The sequence below is a fragment of the Adiantum capillus-veneris genome, chromosome 28 (assembly GCF_014529385.1).
Source record: "Adiantum capillus-veneris isolate H3 chromosome 28, ASM1452938v2, whole genome shotgun sequence".
In the NCBI taxonomy this organism is placed as follows: Eukaryota; Viridiplantae; Streptophyta; class Polypodiopsida; order Polypodiales; family Pteridaceae; genus Adiantum; species Adiantum capillus-veneris.
In genome coordinates, this window is record NC_140958.1 from 15,653,893 (window position 1) to 15,665,524 (window position 11,632).

The following is an 11,632-nucleotide window of genomic DNA, read 5'->3' on the forward strand; positions in this document are numbered from 1 at the left end:
GGTGGGCTAGGTCTTCACTGGCTGTTTTGCACTCCGAGCAACGATCGGACCCTATGCCTCTTTCTTGTATCTTTACGCCCGTTCGGCAGAGCACCCCGCATCACTTTCCATAGATATATCTTCATATAATGAGGCCATCTTGGCTTCCAGATGTTCTCCATGACTCCCTCCCACCGTTTTTCCGTCCAGTGCCTCTTCCATAATTTGTTGAGGGGGCTACACCAATTAGCCTCGTGCATTAATGCATGGTAGATGCCTTTAGAGTGTGGTTTCCGAAAGAGGCTACTCCCAGGCCATCTCCAAGCTTTCCATTGAAACTTGAATCACAAATTGGCGTGGCCACCTTACCAAGCTCTTTAATCACCCTATACACTAGTAAGATCTCAAGGCCATCTAGTTGAAATTGGATGGCTAAAGAGTCAGCAGTTTTCCAGCACTTCTTGTTGCCATCCCAGAATTGCTCTAGTCGAACGAGCCCCTTATTATTCACCTTCCTGGCCATTTCTATCTAGTAAGGGCTTTGCGGCGGCCCCAATAGTTTAGAGAGCCAAGGGGACCAGTGCAATATGGAGTTCTTAAAGTATCTGGTTACTTCCCCCCATTTCAAAACCTCAGCAGCACTTTTGCACTTTCTCATCAGCTCCCCTGAGAGTCCACCAGATCTAAGATAAGACCACTTCGGGGTGAGAAGTTTGTCGTGCATCACAACCCCCTTCCACTTTCCCCCCTCGATCCCAGTTTTGTTGCATCAAGCATTTCCTTGGTCATGATAGCCCAAGCTTGGTCCTGTTTAGCCAATGAGACCAAAAATTTGGCGCAAAGGGACTCAACATGAGATACCGGGTTAAGAATGCCGAGCCCTCCTTGGTCTACCGGGCGAGCAACTACCTCCCATCTAGCCCACTGCCATGGCCGGGAGCTTTTCGTGTTGTTCTTCCAAAGAAAACTTTTCATTGGTCTTAAGAATTCTTTCCAGTTACACTTAGCCATCTTGAGCACGGGGCTGAGGAAAGCAATATACGGGATCATAAAAGCATTGATCACTCTAATCCGGTTTGGAAGGGTAGGAGAACAAATTCCCACCTTCTCATTTTGGCACTTATGTTTTCAATGACCCATTGAAATCTTTGACTGTGGGTTACGTCCACCCCTACGGGGGCTCCCAGGTGTCTAAATACTCCCTTTTGAGATAATCTCTATTGTCCAGACAGCAGGGTCAAAAGAGTCGTTTTCTGACAGGGAGATTAGTCTTGACTTCTCTATATTGCACTTGGATCCCGAGGCCACGGAAGATTTTTGCACAATCTCCAGAGCTCTTCTGACAACTTGAGGGCACGCCTTCAAGAATAGGAGCGAATCATCTGCGAACATTTTGGCCAGTAGCTGGTTGTTGCCCTGCAATGCCAGACCTTGAATCTCTCCCGCACAGCACTGGCTTCAAGCATTGTAATGGGAGGATGTCAACCGATGGCGAACAGCAAGGGGCCGGGGCAGGGGACATCCTTGCTTAATAGACCTTTTAACCTCAAAAGATCCCACAATTCTATCATTAAATAGGAGCTCTGATTGGCTTCCACTGCCTAGTGTGCGTATGAGGCAACAAAGGTGAGGCCCAAATCCCAAAGCTCCCATGACTTCTTTTATATAGGACCATTCTATCCTATCATAGGCTTTGTCGAGGTCCAGCTGTAGCAAGATGCACTCTTGCTTGGAGAAGGATGCATACTCTATTCCTACCATTGCTGCCAAGATATTGTCATATATAGACCTCCCTTTAGTGAACCCGTGTTGATGGGGAGAGATGATCCGACTCAGGAGGGGGGCAAGTATGAGAGCTATCGCCTTGGCAATAATTTTCTATGCTACTGACATCATCGTAATGGGACGCCAATGTTTAAGTTGAGAGCAGCAAATCTGTTTGGGGATGTGTTTGATAAGCCCTCTCTTAACACTTGCATCCAACGACTCTTTGGAAACAGCTAGATTGGCCATCCATGTGACTGGACCCTTGAGATCTTCCCAAAATTCCATGAAGAATTGAGTCGTCAGTCCATCTTAGCCGGGGGACTTTTCATTACCAAGAGCTTTAAGTGCTGCTGAGCATTCTTCCTCAGAGAAGGCCTTTTCCATGCGGTTGGCTTCCTCTTGGGGAACCTTCTTTTCAACACTTCCAAGTAAAGACGCCCGGGCTTCTTCCACTTCCTAAGATTGGGTCTCTGGCTGGCCGATAATCTGGTTGAGATACTTGAGCATAAGTGCAGCCATCTCATCTTGGTTTTGAATTGTATTCCCTTTCTCATCATCGAGCACTTGCAGGTGGCCTTGACTTTTCCTCACTTTCAGAGTCCTAAAAAAAGGTGTTTGGTTAGAAGGCTCTGGTTGCAGGAAAGTTTCCCTAGATAGCAATCTCGGCTTCTTGATTTCCTCCAGCTGCTCGTTGGCCAGGTGAGATTTAGCTTCAAGCCATCGCTTGTGCTCATCTTCGGTACCCAGTCCGATAGCCTTCCTAGAGGCTAATTGCGCTACCTCCTCTGTGAGATGTTTGATATGTGCCTGATTGGCTTTTTTACCCGAGGACCCAACATTTTGATAGCTTTTTGTACGTATACTCCGAGAAGATACATTCCAAGCACAAGGTTTATTCATTCCCATATCTTTCTTGAACTTTTCCAACACTTTCTTGGTGATGCTTCTGAAGAGAGGGTCTTTGAACAGGTGTGTCCCTGTAACAAGAAGCTTTTTCTCCCCTCTCAGGGATCCCCCCCCCACCCTTTCTTTCTTGAGTTGTAGGTGCAATGGCATGTGATTGGAGAGGATTTTTGTTGAGTTTACCTTCATCTCTACCTGTCGATGAGATCCAGTCAGCTTGATGAGAGCAGTAGCATCTATCCAGTCAAGAGGCAGTGCGGGCATACTGAAGGCTTGTGTAGGTGAATCCAGGCATGCTGTTCCATGGGCCCACTTCCCACAAGTCAGTCATAGCCCACTTCTCACATAAGCTCAACCATTTAGAATTTTTTGAGCCAGCCAACATACTAGCGGAGCCTGTTCTGTCCTTACTTTTCTCGACCATATTGAAATCTCCAACCAGCAGCCACTCCCCTTCGATCGGAGTATCCCTAAGCTTCATCCATAGTTTAGCTCTATTCTTTGCGTTGCAGGGGCCGTAAACATTTACTATGGTGATAGGTTGATTGTCCCATCTGATTCTAACACCAAGGACTCTTCCAGAGGGGTGGTTAAGAACCACCTTTGGCTCCAAATCTCTGTCAGCAATGAACAAGACACCACTGAAATCGTCGCTTCCTTCCCCATAAAAGATAAGTTTTTTTCCTACAGCCTGTTTTCTCTTGCACCAGGCATCCAAATGGTGCTCTTGGATGGCCCAACAATTGACTGCCTTCTCTTTCTTCACTTCCTCCCAAAACTGAGTGCCCTTCTTCCGGGTTTTTAGTCCCTTCACATTCCAAGATTGAATAGATAGAGTATCCATCATTGGGAGAGGGGGACAAATTCTTCTACCTCCAGGAACTCTTCACCAGAGTTCCGATTCACGTTGTCCTAGTCTTCCATTGTCTCCTTTTCTGTTGGAACCTCCATGGTATCTAGCTTGGAAGTGAAAAGGTCCTCTTGATTTGTCTTCCCCAAAACTTCGAATAGATTGTCATACATGACAGGAAGCTTTGGGAAATCCGGCAGGAGACCTATGATTTGTCCCAAGGCCCTAACCTTTGCTTTGAACCATTTACATGAAATATGAGATACTTGTTGTTAGCCCTCATCTTTTGACCTAAAATTGGAAATATCACGATCTTCTGCATTACTGGGGTGGCTGTTCTTTGCTGAGCGGTGGATGAAAAGCGGTAGCTTTGGGTGTTCTTGCCGTTACCCCGGTTGCCATGATCTTGTTTCTCCACATCTTTATTCGAGTTGACTTTATTTTTCCCACCCTTTGCCTTGCCAAGATCTTCAATAAGCTTCTGTGTTGGATCTATTGTATTCGTGCCACCCTGTGGGGTAGCCTATGCTTCGCCCCGGGGGAGTTCACCTTACATAGTATGTAACCTATCACGTGAGTTCAACAGAAGGGTATTTAAATTATTTAAAACTTACAAAAATAAATTTACATAAGGATATGTTTTTTACAAATCTCAAAAAAATTTACAGAATTTAAAAGAAAAGGGTTCATTATATTTCATAGATAATTCACAGAATAGGGATTTTAGAAAAAGAGCCTGAATGCACGTGATATAGTGGTCTTAAATATAGTGAACCCCCCGGGGCTTCGCCTCTCTCCTCTGTAAGCTTTAGCACCTCAGCGGGACACGCCCTCGCATAATGTCTGAATTTGTTGCATCTGAATTTGTTAAGAGGAATGATCTTTAGCCCTGCCCCAACATTCACCACCAAGTTCTTTGGCTGTGGCTTCCTCAGATCCCACCAGATACAAACCTTGTTTGCTGCTACCCCTAAGGCTCTGGCAAATGGGACAAACAATGGATCACCAAGCGAGGCTACGAGGTCCTTCAAGTTCTTCCTAAGCCATACTGGGAGGTTGCCAAACTCCACCCATACTGGGCAGAGATCCTTGAATTCCTCGTTAGATTCAAACAGAGGGTCCCAAGGGAGCACACAGACCGGCGCGCGATTGAAGAACAACGGGCTTTTGGCCAAAACCTTCTCAACCATTGCACTGTCGTTGAACTGTACTGACACGAATACTTTTGCTATATATTAGGTGAATATTACCGAGCCATGTTGATTCAACACCAGTGGACTGCTAAGCCAATTACAGAGCTCAGTTCTATTGGGAACTCTCTCCATAAACCCGAAAACCAGAGTGGAATTCGCTACCTCCACTAGTTGTTTTTTCACTATGGTAGGGGGAACAACCACCGTAACGGCATCTTCCACCTCAACACGCTATGGGAGTGCCTACTTAAGTGCTTGAAAGGCTCTGTCCCCTTTAGCTACTTCAGCAGCATCCTCCTGCGACGTCGAATCTTCGTGCGACCTTTTGTTCAATGACAGTGCACACAAGATTGTCGCTAGGACTTTTTCCACCTGCGTCTTTCTTTGTTTCAGTTCCTCCTTACATCCTAATAAGTGGAATAGTCTTCAAACCTATTGAAATGCATCAACATAAGTTTGAAGACTTTCAACATCCAATAAAAGATAGCCAAAATTACCAAAATATCCCTATAATTTAAGAAACTTCTCAAGATACCCCTCAAATTTCAATAATTCCCAAAACGTTAGCATGTCGTAAACCTCTTTCCATTTGTTGTATATTCACATAAAGAATCCCTCCATCACTCGTTTTGGACTCGTATACATACTCCTCATATTTGGCCTTCAATTCCCAAAATAGCCTGCAATTCTTCATAATTCTTAAATTACCCCTCGTTAACCTCACAAACATCTCAAAAGGCAAATATTTTTGCAACCAGGTTGGTCTTTCACAGATGATAGATTTAGGAGTTTAGATGGTATTGCGGGCTCTTAAATTGAAAATATTGTTGATCATTTTTAGACACAGATGCCTTTAATTGTGAGATTGTTGGTGCATAGTTTTGATTAAGACTCTTAAAGATATATCTCCATTGTCATAAAGATTAAACCCTTTAAGTTTTCTTTGTAATGAAGCTTTACTATACTCATTTGAGCATTTTCATTATGAAAGTGAATGTGTATGTATGTGCCTCTCTCTCTCTCTCTCTCTCTCTCTCTCTCTCCCCAATTAACATGTCAAATGTGTTCTAATAATTGCTCAATTTATTACAACAAAAAATGCTGCTTTCTTGAGGCCATTCTGTTCTAATAATCTCTCAGTTTATTACAACAAAAAATGCTGCTTTCTTGAGGCCATCGTGAAGTCTTCACCTTGTTTAGAACACTTCACCTTGTTTAGAAGACTCTTTTAAGCACCCATATGGATGAACTTTGAAGTGTAGAACATGTGATCCTTATGAAAGCTTCAAAAGTTTTACAAGAAAGAAATCTTGTCCTTTCAAATCCTCTCTCTCAAAAAATGGCATTCCTTTTTTCATCATGTTGAAAAAGGCTATAGAGAACAACTAGAGTGCTTCGTTAGTTGCGTTCACATTGAATTAAGATCAAACAAAATATTCAAAATTGAGAGAGAGAGAGAGAGAGAGAGAGAGAGAGATTTCATGAAAGCGTGTTAGTTTTTTCTACCTGAGAGTGTTTGAGATACCGATCTTCGTGGTTCATATGTGTACCTCCACATAAATTGGATACCGATCATAGTGCTTCTCAGTGGTACCTCGCCAAAAACCACAAGGAGTGTTGGAGTTTTCTCAAGCTCAATGTTCATGATCATGCAAGATGTCAATGTTATTAATTATTTGTTGTTCACCATTTTTATGTTTCAAAAAGAAAGAAAACATGCAAGTCTCCTTGCATGGGAGAGTTTGCACAATCCTCCCCAATTTTTATAATACGAGGGAACGTGCCATTCCCACGGCAACGTGCAATTTTTAGTGTGTTCATTAACTGCATTCTCAGTGTCAAAAATAAAAAAATGATAATGTTTACTCACCACGTGATTGAATGTCTATCACCAATGCACTTCCTTCCATCAATGACGTTGTTAGGAGTTTTTTGGAAGAAGTGATTGCGCATATGTACATACGCATGCATGGTGAATTAAATAAAGGATTGCACGTTTTCCAGAGCCTGGTGGTTACGTGGGGCCCACATGTATACAGGTAGGATAGTATGTACATAGTACATCGATTTTCATTATCACCAGTACCAGTATGTTTTTTCTATAATAAAGAGGAGTTGGTAGCGTGTAAAACTTCTCGAGGAAGCTATCCGCGGGCCAACGACATGAGGTAAGCAGGTCCATCAGATGGCATCTAGTGGTGTCAGGAAGTCGAATGGGGTCCCCAACTTGTACGTGGGTAAGCGAGGACACAACGTGGGTGTTTTCTTGTGATGATTACGCAGAAAGTTCATCATGAGGACTATATTTGGGGGCCACTTCACGTGGTTTTGGGATACATTATTGGAAAAAGTTGAGTGCCAGGTGTGCGGATGGATGTAGAAGGGTGACAAAAATGCACTGCGTGGCCACTTTTTGGCCTATTCGGGGTCCGTTGAGGTCAATCAAAAGGCCAAAGGTGCCCAAAGGAAAAAGAGAATTGTGGACACTGAAAAACCTAAGAAAAAGACGAGACAAATGTGAAGAGAGGAGGAAGAACAACCGCAACTGAGTTTTTGCTGTTTTTGGAGCCTGTTTTGGCCATAAACTACTCATCCGAGGTCGGATTTGAGCACTTTGATATTGAAAACTGGGATTTTTGGCCACTCCAGACGCAATAGTGCTGTCCATTTTGCCAAATTTCTCACTTTTTCCTGCTATTTTGGTTGTGTAAGTTTCTCATGTGAGCGAAGCCTCTGTTCAAATTTGTGATTGTATCTGACATATTTCAACCATAATGTGTGAGCTATTTGCCCAATTGGTGTTGGCCTTGGTGTTGGCCCAAGCTCAATTGTATCTAAACATAAAAAATCTTCCTCTTTTGAACTGAGTGTTTTGTGTGTGTGTGTGTGTGTGTGTGTGTGTGTGTGTGTGTGTGTGTGTGTGTGTGTGTGTTGAGTGGGCAAATGGATAGTCTCTCTCCTCTCACTCCATTGGTGTGTTCCCTGTCTCGGCTAGGTGGGTTGTGTAAGCCGAGTGGTGCCCCATAGTGTGTGTGTGTGTGTATCATCACAAGAGTGTGTGTTGGGTCATTATAGAGGTTTTGTGTGTGTTTCCATCCCGCTCACAACGTTGGATATACGACATCCCAAGGAGGATGCACTTCAAGAAGGTTTTGTGCTATTGTGAGGACATCACATTTGGTATAGAAATTATCAGATACTACCATCTTCAGCTTTGTAGAGTTCATAGGGTTCGATGGCTACCCTCTCAACCACCTTGAGCCTTCTTGCTAGTAGTAGTTGGAGTGCATCACCATATGTAGCCTCTTGCCAATACCGCACCCCATTGATGTGTAGCTCCCCCTCCAAAAACTTGTTAATTCTCGAGTTTGAGAGTGCTTTCACCACCTGAAGTCCAGGCTTCAAAGGAAGTGTCTTCACACTAGCCACAAAGCACTCAACACAATTTTTTGACCTAGGGACTTGATGACTACAAGATTTTCCTTGAAGCAAAGAAGGGTGTGTGTAGTTAACTCTCTTTACCTGCATACGTGCCGTTTGTCGATAAAGACGCTTCTTTTCTCGAGCTTCTTGGGGAGACCATAGTGGAAGTCTCGGAGAATTTGATGGATCTTCTTTCATAGGATTGATAGAGCACTACTTGAGAACTCCTCAGTGGGGGCACCAATTTATGACGAAGGAAATTTGGAATGGCGGCCTCTACACCAAAACAAACTCCATTGCGCCACAAGGGAAATGAGATGAGGGCACCACCTAGTCTTGGAAGCGTGGACTAGGACCGCTACACAAAGAGAGAGAGAGAGAGAGAGAGAGAGAGAGAGAGAGAGAGAGAGAGAGAGAGAGAGAGAGAGAGAGAGAGAGAGATCACTATGAATGAAGCATTAACGGTAGTGTGTGTACAAGGAATGGATGACTTCAAACACTCCCAACACAAATAGCATATAGATTACCAAACAATCACTCAATGATTAGCCAAGATCACATCAAGCACTCTCACACGCATATAAAACATTTCTCTTAATTAACATAAGTAAGAGGAGGAGAGGTTACTAGTACGAAACAATTTGCACTCTAGGATGTGCAAGAATAGAGTGAATGAATGAGCTTATGGGCTCATGGTGAGTGATACAAAGGCTCAATGGGGCTGAGGGAGGCTTGAAATTACAAAGGGGAAGGCCTCTTTATATAGGAAAGAGAGTGATTAGGAGTGAGGTTAAGATCCAAGTGTAATTTGTACAAATGAAGCTTGATTAGGGACATTCAACCAATGAAGAAGCTCCTTCCAAGTGATTTGTTGACCAATTAGCTCCATCATCACTTGTGTTGTCTTCACTCCTTCCTCCATAGCTTGAGTCCAAGAGCTTCCTTATTTTAAAATGTAAAGAATCTACATAAAATCAATACATATCTAGTAATAATAGAAAGGGGTTGAATGAGGACTTATGAATTACAACAAGATTAAGCATGACTTGAGAGGTGATTAGAAGAGGAATTTTGATGGGTTTTTGAGCTTGAGAGAGAGGAGGAAGGAGAGGAGGGTGAGAAGACTAATGGCTGATTTTTAGAGAAGGTCTCAATGTGGAAAAGGAAGGGTGTGTGTGTGTAAAGGTAGAGGGGGTGGTCTCCACCACAGTTGAAAAAATTGGCGCCCACCATTTTGGCCATATCTCCTAGACCGTAGATGCAAAAAATATAAAAAAAATATGGCCAGAATCTCCAGCTCATCATCTACAACCTTGATGAAGACAACTTTTCTTGGATCGGAGTGGAAGTATTTTTTAAAAATTCAGCAAAATCATGTGTCTGGTTTCTTCCTTTACCAAGTCTTCCACTTGGGTCCCATTTGTTTGAATCATCATATGGCTCCAAAGCCATGATGATATGAGCCACTCATGACCCTTGAATCATGGGTGCATGGCTCCACAACCACATCATATTTTTTCTTTTCACATTTACATATTTTCCCTTTCCTTTACCACGAGGTTCTCCCTCTACCTTTCACCTCCGGTGAACTAGTCAAGAAAAATTCCTATCAAATCATTTTTTTTTTATTTTTCCAAGAGGTTGTTAACACTCTTTCTTTTATTGTAAACCTCTAGAAGCAAGGAAAACCAACAAAATATGATAAACAAAAATTTCTAATAGGCTCGGATCAACGCATTGAGCCCCTTAGTTTATGCACAATATGCCCTTGCAAGTTTTAGAGTCTATGACCAGCTCAAAATTATATGTGACATGTTTCATTTGGCTCCATAGGTCATATTTGATATTTGAAGAGACAATATGATCTCTCTCTCTCTCTCTCTCTCTCTCTCTCTCTCTCTCTCTCCATCTCTCTCTCTCTCTCTCAAGTAAGTGAAATATATTGGTTCTCTCAACTTTCTTCTGAGTTACACGTCTTGACTTGAGTACTTGCTGTTGATAGACCTATAGGGTCTCTTAGATTGTTTCTACGAAAGAGAAGAACTTTTTTATCTCTTTTTCGCTCCCTCTTTTTGTGGATTGGCCATGCAATAGAACTGTGCGTCCACTTGTGCAAAAGTTAGGATGTTGAACTGTGATTAAAAAAAGAAAGTGGAGGGAAAAGGCCTAAGATTCCTAAACAATGGAGTTTCATCATCCTTAGCCTTTATTTATTTTTTTGAGTGGCTTTAATTTTTAGATCCTAAGAGGTGATCATCTCTACAATGATTTAGTCTAGATAGTAGATTCTATTTTGTAGTAGAACATCAAGTTGAAGTTGAGGTACGAAAAGGGATTTTTCATCTATAACAATATTGGAAAATGCATGGTATTGTTATTGTAGGTATAGTAAAAGAGCCTTCAGCAAGTTCCATGGGAGGTGTGAAGAGTTCAATATATAAGGAGGTGTAGCACGAAGGTTTTAGAATGGTGTTTCCAACCCTTCACAACCCTTACTACATTAGTTCCACATATGCCTCCCAAAGCTTTTGGTGAAACAAAGCTTCAACCTTCTCCGTCTCTCTAATCTCTCTCTAGTGGTGTCATGGACTTATATTTAGCCTCTCCAAGGCTCTTTCTTCTTTGCTCCAATTTTGGTATTTGCTGAATATCTAACTTTTGTGAGTAAAGTTTGTTCATTGAATATCTAACTTTTGTGAGTAAAGTTTGTCCATGGTGTTCGTATGCTTCTCCAACCCTCTCACTCTAGCCTTTACTCTTTGCTTTTTTGGTGTTCTGGTGGGTGTGGGCATCCTATTTGTCTTCAATGACATTCTAGGCATGTAAATAAGGGTCTCTCAATAGCATATCCCTAGCACTTTGGTGTGCTAGAGGAGACATTGCCTAAGTGTGATTGGAGAGAGGAGAGGTGTGAAGTATGTAAGATGTTCAAAAATTCAAGAAAAACCATTACATATAGCTGAAATCGGTATGAATATATAGAAATAATAAATCAAATTGATTGGTAGAATCTACAATCTCTCGAGGGACTCTCAGGTCATTAAAGATGAGTGTTGTGCACACTTGTGGTGATGCTAGCGATTGACTTCCTTGAAGACTTAATCCAACAGGTTAAAGATGTACCTCTTTTGTACTTATCATTGTTGACTACATGCATTTTCTTGATGTTTTTGCTATATCTACTACTCACAATGCTTTGCCAAAAGTATTTTTTAAATAAGAACACCCTTGAAATTCTTTCAATTTCTTGGTCCAAATTTGAAGCATTTTTCAATGTTCACACTAAAGCTTGAATTTTATTTTTTTTCTTGACTGCAAGCTCAAAATCTAGTCAAGATTTTTTGGACAAAAAAAGGTAGACAATGCACACATAATTAACCTCTCTTGCAGAATAGGTTACGCATCTCTATCTCTGGAAATGGTAGAGAGTGAAGCATGAACATACCTAGCTTCCTCTCTCTCTCTCTCTCTCAACACATACACACAGGATCCCTCACACCCAAATACACATTAATGA